Source organism: Mercenaria mercenaria, chromosome 8 (assembly GCF_021730395.1).
Source record: "Mercenaria mercenaria strain notata chromosome 8, MADL_Memer_1, whole genome shotgun sequence".
Lineage (NCBI taxonomy): Eukaryota > Metazoa > Mollusca > Bivalvia > Venerida > Veneridae > Mercenaria > Mercenaria mercenaria.
Genome location: NC_069368.1, coordinates 2011738 through 2026208, shown reverse-complemented (window position 1 = coordinate 2026208; position 14471 = coordinate 2011738).

The window sequence follows — 14471 nt, the reverse complement described above, 5'->3', positions numbered from 1 at the left end:
AACGCGTTTTCTGTGATAATTAGGGTACACATACCCCTTCTTCTACACGCATTCCGTAGTGCCTACGTTTATATAAAAGGAATGTTAATTGTGTCAAAGATTTCTCTGAATTTGTTTGTATTTATAACACTTATTGGCTCAATCTTTGCTTTTAAATAAAGTAACAAGACATAAATATTTGAATACCATTGATGTTTATAGAAAATATGATTTTAATAAATGTGAAATTATTTTCATTTGCATTAAGGGCTAAGCATTGGCTGGACATTCATTTTTCTTTAACAATACACTTAACGTGAAAAGCACAAATTCTCCCCGTGTGCATTTCATCATCAGCACCATTTAATTATAGAATATATATCTGTTTGTGAATTATTTTCATCAAGATTTATCATTTTAGTCAGTAATCAAGCAATATGAATTTTCCATAAGTTTATTTGATACTTACCAAGTGCTCCGTGTAAACCGTTAACTTTTTAGTGTTTCTATCTGTGGGTACGAGTATTTTTCATAAACATTTGCAATTGACTTATTCTATATGTTTCTGCTATGTCACATCAAATCTTAAACAAAAACGACGATTTTATAAAGCATTTATATTTCAACTTTTAATTTCCAACTCACATACAATAGAAGATATGAAAGATTTATATTAAAAAAAAAAGTTAAAAATACGCGAAAAGCTTTAGTTTGAGATGCCGGTGTCAGATCATAAGTAACTTTAACAAAATATCTTTGTTACGTCTTTTTTAGCAATAAGTGTCATTCTTCAGTTTAAACATAATCGATAAAGATCATTGAGCATATATTGCAAGCTTCATTAGGACTGCATCGTCTGCGAACAGCAGAGCAAGTTAATTTATCCCATTGATTGCAAAGAAGCCTTAAATATTATTATTTATAATATTTAGTAGATCATTGAAGAAATGAAACAATCTTTGGTCCTCGTGTTTGCATAAATATTAGATTGTATATGTGGTCACCTTTTTTGACAAAACTAAACATATTAAAATTAAGTCCTTGCATTTTCTACAGATAGTTTTATATATAGATTGCTCAACGCGAAACTTGTCTAAATGTTTATAGAAATAGAAGCAGATAGACTAGTTTCGCGTTGAACTCTCGATATTGTATATCATCTCTGCATTTCTATTTTCATAGTTGGTACTCGATATATTTTTTCTAAATGTTTCATAAAATATTGTTTGAACAAATCTATTTCTAGCCGCTTTAAAGGCACTCGCTACAGTTTTTCCGGACGGGTCGATATTTACCCCAACACCGTGCCAATTTGGTTGTGTTTCTAAACGATGTAGCTCACTGCAGAGTTGGTGCGGTCTTCTGTGCATGCCCGGAAGTGATTATCTAATGTCTCGTACGGCAAAAATTCGCAAATTATTTTATTTTCGCATGCATTTAATGGACAAAATGTATAATATACTGACTAAAGGTTAGGGTAAGTATCACCATGGTTACAAAATATATACATTTAAAGTACTTTTAGTTCAAATTGCTTCAATCCGACATATACTGGAGTCTGTTATTTATACCAGCGCTCAAACTCTGCATTGAGTCACAGCTGTTTCTAATCCCGTACCGTACCCGTATCGTACATTCGTAAACTATAGCTTTTGTTAAAAAAAGGCGGAAACTTTCATCGTTCTATGCCATCAAAATGCTTCAGAAACACCTTAAAGTATTAAGAAATCTGCCGTTTGGCAATTTTATATGTATATATTTCTAAGTCATTTGCTCAAACACTGAAAGAGTATTTCGTACCAACCTGCGTTGTATAAATGCCCGCCACACCCAACCTCGTTGTAATTTGATTTAAGCGAAATCTAACATGGGGACCTATCAGTTTTCTTTTTGTTTTAGATTAGGTAGACATAACCAAAGGTATGTGCAGAGTTTGATTAAATTCTATTATGTGAAACGCGATAAAATAGCAGAAGTACCAGCTTGAAACTGACAAAAATATGCAAAAATAGCTATTGGGTCTGCTGAACAAGTATTCCTTTCTTTACAAAATCATGTTCTTTTGATATCTCTGAGCATGTTTCAAATAGATATATTGCTTTCCGTTATAAAAATGCTTAGATAATCAGATTTATGCTGATTATTGTACTTTACTGAAATATATATTAGGATTACAGAAATTTTGAAAAATGTTTAAAATAGCACCATATCTAGGGGCAAACTAAATTGAAACAAAGCTGGTGACTTAGGATTTTTATTTCATTTTTCAATACATCATAACATGATCTTTTAATCGAAACATTTCATCAAAATCTATTATTGAGAAAAAAATTACGAAACTGTAGCGAGCGTCCTTAACTATTAATCAAGCGTTAATAGATCGTCACCTTGGAGCAAAAAGTCATGTAACTAACATTTTTTGGGAAAATCACTTTTTGGCATTTTTATGTTATAAATATCAATTTTCATTATCCATAAAAGTTTGGAAGCTGTATTTTGATGAAAACTGTCTTTTTTGGCAAAAAAAAATTAAACACGTAACTGCACTTCAAAATTTGTTGGCGCAATAACTATGGTAAGTGCACTTACTAGAGTTTTTGCACCACAGATCTTCAAATTAACGGTAAATGATTTGGTGCAAAAAGTATTGTTACTGCACTTACCATACTTTTTGCGTCAATTTTTTTTTGAAAAATGATATTATTTAATAACAAAAGCTTTATGTCAGAAGCTTACACTGTTAGAATCTGATTATTTAAATGTATGTTGTGTTTTTTTAATTCCTTCATTTAAATTAAATACTCCTTGATGATGTCACTGATGACATCAAAACAACAATTTACACATTTCTATCATAACTTTTTTCTACAGAATTTTTTTCTCTTCTCACCATATAAATGGATTACATCATACACAACGGAACTAAAACCTAAAAATCATAGGTATCAATACCTTTCTGTGTGTTGTTTAGATAAAGTACTTAGATTTAGACTGATCTTTACAAAAAATACCACATTCTACATAAATATTTTAATATTTTTTCTTTTGCTTCTTTCTGGTAGCCTATGTTGTTAAATATGATTTCCTACATATATCTACAAAATAAATATAAATTGTCAGTATACAGAGGCGCAGCCATGAGTGAAAATATAGGTAGATTATGGCATTCACAAGTGAAATATATTTCTATCTTACAAGGAAAACAACAAATTTGGTTTTTATTTTATGATTTAATGCCATGTGAATTGCACCATGATGTCCGTTGCTGTGACTTGTCATGATATCATTCTATGTTGAAAAACTGTCAAATATTAACAGAATTCTTTTACATTTTATTATATAAATGGTGGAGTGTATCTTTATGTTCGTGCTTCAATATCTTTTACTGAAGTATATTTGCAAAAAATTTCCAATTATTTATAATTAATATCATTTTGTATTCAAGTGTAGTTCCATCCTTGTGAAAAATGAAAATGATATGTTCACTGTTTGAAACAGTGAAATATCAATTTTATTTCACTGCTATATTCCAGTATTTGACAAAGAAGCATAAAATAAAACATGAATATACACCTTGAAAATGAAGATGGTAACAACACATACTGCATTTTCATTACTCTTCAGTCTTCTTACTAATGTAAACAGACGTTTTTCATTGCAGTTGCCTTTCCGTTACATATAAACCAACATTTTAAATTTTAACATGCTGAAACATTTTTATACAATTAACTATGATTGTCCAAAACTATTCAACTTCATTTTAACTATAAAAAAGAGTAAATAACAGATCGCCAACTGCACGAAAGGTTACAAGTGCAGTAACAACTCTTGGAAATGTCATTAGAGATCAGTGTGCAGTTGCAAACAAGAACATACATGAAAACAAAGAAAATGACCAGAACAGCGCAAATGTTGATAGCCTAGGGGTAGAGGGTCCAATTCGAGTGTGGGAGGTCGTGGGTTCGATCCCTGGCCGTGTCATACCAAAGACGTTACAAATAATACCAGTGGCTCCCTAAAAATGCTTTATGCTCAGCATTAAAAGGGAAATTAAAAAGGAAACTGACTTCTCTTCTCTCATACCCTCGTGGTGATGGATTCCATCTGGAATGAGGTGTCAAGAGCGATTAATATAAGTTGTAAAACTTGCTTCACAATTGACCTAAAATAAATTATGTATAACCTAAATTTTGAGCAACAGATTACAACTAAAATTTTTGCCAGAGAACAAAAAGTGGCTGAAGTGAAAAAACTGCAACCAGGGAGTCCAATAAAATTTCATCATGTTTTTTTCACATCCGCATAAATTTTTTGAGAACGGGGTCTTACCCAAATGAAAATGATTTGTTTTATTCTTGTATCGATCGCGCATGTAAAAATATCTCAATTTCCACAACCTCACAGTTTGCATTTGCAACAATTGTAAAAATAGCATGTTGTACAAAACAGAAATGACTTTGGATATTTTTTTTTACTTTAAGCTAATGGAATCAAACATCAAAAACCTTGATATTCATACTAATGGGCTTAAATAATTAGATAGGTGGAAGATAATTAAAAAAAATCAATTCATTATTGAGGACCCTGATAAAGTATGACTTTGATGGAGCAGCACACCTGGTAAGGTTAAAACCAAACTTGAGAGAAAGATCACAACTGCCCAAACTTTACCCCCTTTTTGGAGAATGATGCAAATCAGTCAAAATTATCAAGAGACAAATGTAATTTGGTTGGTCTTTGCAGAAAGAATATAATTCCATCTGCCTACCATAACTGATTATGAGAACTTGTCTCTTGTGTAAAAGACCTTTCACCGCGGTTGTTGTTACTGACATTCTGATTTCAATAATTATTTTGTGGTTTAAAAATATAGTATGCATTTGCTTAAAACTGAGACAGAGTTGAAAAATGCAATAAGTTTACTTTATGAATATATTTTGCAAACAGTGCTGATGTTGCAAAATATGGTCATTTAACTGTATTTAAATCGTCACTCTAGTTTAGTACAAACTGCTTGCTATTCGAAATAAACTGTAAAAACAAAGCAGATTATTTTTTCTTCAACTTACATTTTTTTTATGTATCAAATTAACCATGAACACAATGTTTTTGGTCTTATTTATGATATCACAGCATTTTCAAAGTGTATGTGAAATGCTGTAACTTGGCTTCTTCACATTAAAATTAGTGCAAAAAGTCTGGTAACTGCACTTACATGACTTTTTGCGTGTAAGAAATTTAGCGGAAAGAGTCATTTAAGTGGAAAAGAATATCTAATTACTTTTTATGGTCTAATGAATGATTATAATGTTTAAAAGAAGTTAAATTGGCCTGATAATTACTAACTTCACACTATGGTATGGTATTAAAAAGGTTTACTGGAAATAAGCAAAACAGTTTTTTGTGTCTCCTGTAAAATTTTTAAAAAGCCAGTTACAATACTTTTTGCGCCAAGGTGACGAGATGAGTAAAACGAGAGGTAATAACGCAAGAAATAAAATGTTAAAAAATACAATAAACTGATGTTGCAAAAACTCCTTAATTTCCTTTTGGATGGAATCTATGATTTTCAATAATTCCAGAAAATAATTTGAGTAACAATTAAAACGTTTTTAAATTTTCTTATTTTTATATAATTTGAAGATATTACCATTATCCGGACAGACAGACAATAATTTCATTAATATAATTTTTATACTTAAACTTCAGAAAATTTGACATGAAACCGAACATCTAAATTTGACACAATTCAAAATCGGAATAAGTTTGCAATTCTTGTTTTGATATATTAAAGCATTATCGATAAAGTATTAGTTTATCAACCCTACATTGATATGCATTAACTGATATAAGATTTAATGACAGCAAATAGCTTTTTTCGAATATCGTATATCGTATGTCGGACACTGAACGACATTCAATTTTCTTTGTCAAACTTCGAATGTCGTATGTCCAATGTCGTTTTTTTTTGCACGACATTCAACATTTTTCGAATGTCGTATGTCGTGCACTGAACGATATTCAAATTTTTTGTCAAAGTTCGAATGTCGTATGTTCAATGTCGTTTTTTGCACGACATTCAACTTTTTTCGAATGTCCTATGTCGTGCACTGAACGACATTCAATTTTTTATTGTCAAAGTTCGAATGTCGTATGTCGCGCAATGGACGACATTCAAAATTTTCGAATGTCGTACGTCTCACACTGAACGACATTCAAATTATTTTGTCAAAGTTCGAATATCGTATGTCCAATGTCGTCTTTTGCACGACATTCAACTTTTTTCGAATGTCGTATGTCGTGCACTGAACGACATTCAAATTTTTTTGTCAAAGTTCGAATGTCGTATGCACTATGTCGTTTTTGCACGACTCGAGTGATCGGCAGACGACATCAATTCAAATTCGAATGTTTCCGAATTCGTTCTGTTCAACTTTTGAATGTCGTCAGTCAACTGAACGAATCAATTTTTCAAGCAATGTCTATTCCATGTCGTCACGAATCACTTGTTCGAAGTCTACGTCCCGATATATGTCAACTCAATGTCTATTCAGTCGTTTTTTGCACGACATTCAACTTTTCTTTTTGTGCGACATTCATTTTATGTCAGTTATTCGTACCGCTGAGCACCTATGAACGACATTCAAATTTTTATTATTTGTCAAACGTCTCGATATGTCGTATGACTCAACATCATGTCGTTTTTTTTGCACGACATCCACTTTTTTCGAATGTCGTATGTCGTGCACTGAACGACAATCAAATTTTTTTGTCAAAGTTCGAATGACGTATGTCCAATGTCGTTTTTTGCATGACATTCAACTTTTTTTGAATGTCATATGTCGTATGTCGCACACTGAACGACATTCAATTTTTTTGTCAAAGCTCGAATGTCATATGTCCAATGTCGTTTTTTCACGACACTCAACTTTTTTCGAATGTCGTATGTCGCACACTGAATGACATTCATTTTTTTTTGTCAAAGTTCGAATGTCGTATGTCCAATGTCGTTTTTTGCACGACATTCAACTTTTTTTGAATGTCGTATGTCGTATGTCGCACACTGAAGACATTCATTTTTTTGTCAAAGCTCGAATGTCGTATGTCCAATGTCGTTTTTTGCACGACATTCAACTTTTTTCGAATGTCGTATGTCGAATGTCGCACACTGAACGACATTCAATTTAAATTTTTTTTGTCAAAGTTCGAATGTCGTATGTCCAACGTCGTTTTTTTCAAGACATTCAACATTTTTCGAATGTGGTATGTCGCACACTGAACGACATTCAATTTATTTTGTCAAAGTTCGAATGTCGTATGTCCAATGTCGCTTTTTGCACGACAGTCAACTTTTTTCGTATGTCGTATGTAGTGGTGCACTGAACGACATTCACATTGTTTGTGTCAAAGTTCGAATGTCGTATGTCCAATGTCGTTTTTTGTACGACATTCAACTTTTTTTGAATGTTGTTTGTCGCACACAGAACGACATTCATTTTTTTTTTGTCAAAGCTCGAATGTCGTATGTCCAATGTCATTTTTTGCACGACATTCAACTTTTTTCGAATGTCGTATGTCGCATGTCGCACACTGAACGACATTCAAATTTTTTTGTCAAAGTTCGAATATCGCATGTCCAATGACGTTGTTTTCACCACATTCAACTTTTTTCGAATGTCGTATGTCGCACACTGAACGACATTCAATTTTTTTGTCAAAGTTTGAATGTCGTATGTCCAATGTCGTTTTTTGCATGACATTCAACTCTTTTCGAATGTCGTATGTCGTGCACGACATTCAACTTTTTTGAATGTCGTATGTCGTATTTCGCGCACTGGACGACATTCAAAATTTTCGAATGTCGTATGTCGCCCCCTGGATGACATTCAAATGTTTTGAATGTCGTATATCGTATGTCGAGCACAGGACGACAGTCAAATTTTCGAATGTCGTATGTCGTGCAATGGACGACATTCAAAATTTTCGAATGTCGTATGTCGTATGTCGTTTGTTTAGCCAACTTCACACAACTAGAAAAGCTCATTTTATTGTCGCGGATATTTTTCTTGTTTTCACATGTTTTTTTAAATACTTCATGTTATTATGTTCATAATATGACGAAACTTTAATTCTAAGGAAAATTCATTTTTGCCAAAATCTGAGTCCAGTCGCTTGTTGAAACGAGTCGTTTGATTGGTTTAAAAAATAAAAGTAGATTGGTGGTAATAAAAATAGCAATATTGCCTTGGAAATCCGATTATACAGAAAGATGAAATATCAGGAAACAAAAACCCCGAGGTACAATATGTATTCATTGACAAAAGTTTACAAAATAGTAATTACATGATAATAATAATAATAATAATAATAATAATAATAATATAATCAAATTGTATTGAGTAAATTATATAATCAAATTGTATTGAGAATTTTAGTGGACTGTTTCTTTTGTAATTTCAATATTAGCCATACGAAAAACTGTGTTTTACATGCTATAACAATTAAATGAAAGAAAAATAATTGTTAAAATTTATCAAGAAAATAATTCATACACATAACAGTATATATCAAAGAATTTGATTTTATCATACTTTTATGTATTCTAATAATTTATTTTCTACCTCTCCATCTGTCGAGTCTTACTGGTTCATGAGGCATCCAATCTTAAAGAGCAAGTTTCTACCTACCCTTAGAGGGACGAATTGATTTCTGCCACATTCATGAAGCCAAGTAGAACCGGGACAGAAAAAGATCAAATCGAGCCACATATTAACTATGTACTTATTATACGCCCGATGGGACGTATTATGTTATGACACTGGTGTCCGTCCGTCGGTCCTTCCGTCCGTTAGCAATTTCGTGTCCGCTCTGTAACTCTTGAAGCCCTTGAAGGATTTCAAGGAAACTTGACAAAAATGTTCACCACACCGAGACGACGTGCAGAGCGCATGTTTGGATGTCTTGCTTCAAGGTCAAGGTCACACTTAGGAGTCAAAGGTCATATCAGTTTGTTTCGTGTTCACTCTGTAACTCTTGAACCCCTTGAAGGATTTCAAAGAAACTTAACACAAATGTTCACCACACCAAGACAACGTGCATAGTGTATGTTCCGGATGACTCGCTTCAAGGTCAAGGTCACACTTAGGAGTCAAAGGTCATATCAGTTTGTTTTGTGTCCGCTCTGTAACTCTTGAACTGCTGGAAGGATTTCAAAGAAACTTGGCAGAAATGTTCACCACACTGAGACAATGTGCAGGGCGCATGTTCCGGATGACTTGCTTCAAGGTCAAGGTCACACTTAAGGGTCAAAGGTCATATATGACTTTGCTTTGTGTATATTGCTCTGCATTGCAGTGATCTTGTTTTTATTTGGCAAATCTCTTTTTTGTTCACTTACAATAATTTCTTTTTTGAATTACTTCCCTTTTATGTTAGTATAAATAGCTTATTTTGAAACTGTTTTATTATTGGCCGTAGGGAAAAACCGAGACCACTTTTTTGTGGTACAACATGGATGGTAACTCTAATTCTTAGGTGTATTTTTACATACCTGTGCCTGATAAGGAATTTTTTGTGGACTTTGAATATTTTTTGTGTGGAATTAGATTTGTTTTTTTGAAGTTTTCCTTTTGTTGCTCCACTCCTTTGGGCTACAACAGTCAAGTTCTTTAAATTTTGCTCCCATTCTATGATGTAATTCCTTTTTAGAGGAAATATGTTGGTAAACAAGCAAAAGAAAGTATCTGTTATGTCATATCGTTTATTGAGATCTCGCTTATGAAATACATGTAACAGCTGGTAATTCCAAGCTTATTTTTCTGAGAGCAGATATACTCTATTATATTTTATATATCATATTTATAAATTATATCACATTATATCACATTACAATTTATTAGACAAAGCAGTGAAACAACTCGTATCATGCAGAGATACACAAATGTTATGTATCAGTAATGATATTATGGAAGATATTACGCAACGTTATATTCATGCGTTTGATTCACTGAATACAGGTGTAATTTTATAATTATATGGTAAAACCTTTGTCTAATTCTTACTTTGTACTTATTTAAAGGTAGTTACAGTGTATCGAGTCAATACTTTAAGTAACATATTCACTAGCGAAGGAGCCACGTTAGCAGTTGTCAAATAGACCCTCAACCCTGTTGTCTTCCTAGTGCTCTTCTTCTGACTTGAAACGTTTTATCTCACTAGTATCGGTGCTGTATGGCATCCTGACAAACCTATGACATCCTGACAAACCTCTTTTACCGCTTTGGTAGCCTAGTATTAGAGCGTCCGCTTCGAGTGCGGGAAGTCGTGGGTTCGATCACTGGTCGCGTCATACCAGAGACGTAAAAATGGTACTAGTAGACCTATGTCAGTATAATGTGACTGGTTTGGGTATCATGTCCCGTGTCTACGGTGTGAAGGTTGGGCATTGTGCTCACTGCTACAAGTAGACACCGTCGTTTATATGACTGAAATATTGTTGAAAAAAGACGTTAAACCCGAACACACACACTCTTTATGCGTTTAAATCAAGTTTATTTCTACCTTTGTTGTAAACCCTTATATGTACAGAACGTTTCCCCACCATAATTTAATGACATGCAGTGTGTACAGGTATTTATAACAACTGTGTCAACTAAACAGATTGATGAAGTAAACCCAATGTGGTATACAGGTAGATAGTTATTGTCTTCGCATTCCTGCCAAATAGGTTATTTTACCAAAGGCTTAATTCTCTCTTGCTGAACACATCAAATACAGTCTAACCACACTGATCAGTTTTAGTCAAACACATATCTAAAGAGAAGCAATAAAAGACAGTTGAAGAAGTCTTAAAATGATAAACACATGTGCAGTAACAGCAAATGCTTAGCCATACAATGCATATTGTGTATCATGCATCCTAGAAGAAGATAGCATATTGCTAACAATCTTTTAACAAATCGAGGCGGTATTTGTATTTTAAAGGGAAATGTGGTAAATTATGCAAAAAGATTTAGCTTATACCAAGCTCAACTGAGCCAATATGAGAAGATCAGGGCCAATACGAGAAAACAGATCCTTGGCGAGATTCAAGCATTTTGATATGTAATTACTTCCTTTACGTTTTTAGAAGGCATCATTTTATTTAACATTAAAAGTTATATATTTGCAACATTTCGGACAAAAATATCTTCTATTGATTCCCGTAAAAACAAAGTTCTAGAATACTGTGTATTTTCGATGTATAAGTAACATGATGTTTCCGCACAGCCAATATTCGATTCCATTTACATTTTATTATTGTTTGGGTTAATTGCAGTCATAACTGGGTCCCAGTATACCGCGCATTTCATTACATACAATTGTTAGAGGGAGCCAACACTTTGTAGAGAAATCTTGTTGTAAAATGATATTTACGAATTTCGACCAATCAGAAAAGACTTTTATTAATAGCACCAATCAGAACGCACTTCTATTAATATTATAGACGAGCAGTCGGATGAAATTAGAATCTATTTGGTTATTTTAAAACTGGTCAGCTTTGGAAAGAAAATAAGCTCAGGTATTTAAATAGAATAGTTTTCTGGGGTCTTGATTTTCTATGATAATCGGTGCTTTTTGATCAAGCCTTGCGTCCTGTGTAAGGGTAATGACGATAGAAATTTGATACCTGGAAGATTTTTAAACCCGATCTGTAGAGTGTTCATCTCAAACAATGTTTGTTGTGGTCACGACGCAATAGAGTTCTGTAGCTTAGTTTTGCAGCCATCCAATTATTTTGGGGGAGAGATCCATCATAAAGTTGAGGCTGAGACGTAGTATAGACGAGGCATATTGAGTGTAACTTTGTGATATAGACAACGGACGATAATGTATATATAAGTTGAGCATTGTGAAGCTGAGGATAGATCAAGCTTATATATAGCGTTATAAGAGAAGAAAAGTCAAGGCATCGTACGCACATATTCGTGTTAGTTGAATGCTATAAGTTATTGCATAAGGAGCTGAGCATCAAGGATTCAGGACACATATACGATTTGTAGCTCTTTTTAAATAGACGGAGGCTGAACACCCAGAGGATAGGACTCACATGTTGTTAATTCAAATACAACGTCTAACAGAAACTTAAATGTCAGTCAAGTATTAATTTTGACTAGTTTAAGATTGAGTTGAACATCCTTAATTACTTGTACGTTAATAGTTTAAAGTATTGAGTTATTTGCGTGATTCCTGAAATTATTAAGCTTATAGTCAAAATCATTTAGGCTAGGTAGCCAGAGTTAAATTGTATATGGGATAGATAAGTCTCACCAGTTTTGCGTCTTAACAAAGGGCATTAAATTTAGTTTGTCAGCTTGTCTTAGACATAGTCGCCTTGGCGACAGAACCCATATTATTGTTCAACGTAAGCACTTCCACAGGATAATAACCAGTATCCTGACACCAAGTATGACAGAGAGAGTGTATAATGTCGATGAAAATCGGTAGATTTATCGCCAACATTAAATCGCCCCTATTGGATGTACGCACGTAATGAGTGTACAATATACTGACTAAAGGTTAGGGTTAAGTTTAACATCGATTAAGTAGCGTACATTCAATGCGTGCGTACACTCAACGCGGAAGAATTAAAATGTTGTCCGTCAGGTTCATGTCAGAATTTCAGATATTTTTATTAGAAAATATTGAAAAATATCCAAAACTTTGACTAATTAAAACTTATCTTAAACAAACAGTTAATTAAGCAATTACAATAGCGTTAAGGATGCATAAGTGGAATCATACATGAAGTTAGCGAACACGAATGTCAGTAGTAATTTGGAACAGTTTCGGAGAAGAATTAAATCAGGCACGGGGTGTATAACATTGCGCATGATCAATTGCATTATCTTGTGCAACAAATATGTGTACAATTTTGTGTTTGTTATTTGCAACCTGCAAAGAAATGACGTTTACAGCAGTTTCTATCACAGCTAAGAATCAAATGAATCTACTCGAAACTAGAGAAAATAAATACGTTCTAATTATTGCTGATTTCACCAAGGCATTGCATTATCTCTAGAACTGAATCACACATTTCTACACTACATGCACACAAACCTTTCCGCTTTACTGGCTGAAATGATGATGTTTTTGAAAGGGTTTCATTGATATACTAAAATAACTTGATCTGAACATGCCTAACTGCCATAAGGTTACTCAAAGAGTCATTATGATTAAGATATTCATTTACAATGACATCTTTAATCAAGTGATTTCATAGTGGTCTAGTGATTTTTCCGATTGTTTTTGAATTGGCTTAATACCATACATTGTAATATTAATATTATACTAGAAATATCTGAAAAATATGGTCCGCGCAGTGTAGTTGGAAATAAGTTATGTATAAATTTGGTAAATGTTTTCCTTTGAAAAGGTTGACTTTAAAAGTATGTTTTTATCAAAAGGATCTTAAAAGAAATGAAAATGTTATTACCCACAATTTGAAAATGTGGTGTTTATCAAGTGGGATGTCTATACACCAATATGAATGACTTGTGACTAGGTGTAATGTGTGTGAGTTTCAAAGATCCATCAAGAAATAAAATAGTTAAAAGCAAGGTTAAACTTTGTGATAGATAGGCATAGCAAACGCAATATGCTCCCAGATCATTTGATCCCGGGGCATATGAATACTGGTAAAATGAAAATAGGTTGAAATGTAGTAAATGGGTTCTCTACAGTTTTCTATATTACATTCACCATATACATAAACTCTTTTCAACGATTTCTATTTTTTTTTACGTCTGGCGAGACAACGTTTGTTCTCAAGATCGGTCTATCTACAATAAAAAAATGGCGAAAACTGTATGTTATTCGTCATGCAAGAAAGCCATGGTAACACTGCTAAAACAGCTGATGTAAACGAAACCATTCTTCCACAAATCAACCAAGCACGGGGTACCTTCCTTCGTTTCAGCCATATCTTTCAGATCTACTCTAAGACTTCTGTATCTTAAAATCATTTGAAGTGTCCTTTCTAAAGTTGAACGTAAAAACAGTCTTGCATGAAAATGGCTGTAGTATTACATACAAGAGATATGAGTGTCACAAGAACCCCTTCCCTACCTGGTATAATTAGTGTGTTCCTTGGTGCATGTTACACATTTTGTCCATGGCAAGCTCAACACATGCAATGCATAAAAACATACTCGAGTGTAAACATACGTACTTCTCATAAAACTATAGTTTTGCAAGTTCTCGGCAACAAAATTAATTTGTCTTAACTAACAGCTTATTTACTGTCACGATAAACAGCAAAATTATTATAATGTTTTTTTCTTTGATATAATAAAACGCTGCTTGTGTTATTTCCATTTTGGTATTGATGTGAATGATATGATCAGTTTTTAATCTGTTTTTCTATGTTAGCAATGTATAATTATTTTGTCCTTTATTCAGTATATAACGTATATATATTTTACACATTGCTCTCTATCTTATTCGATTATTTT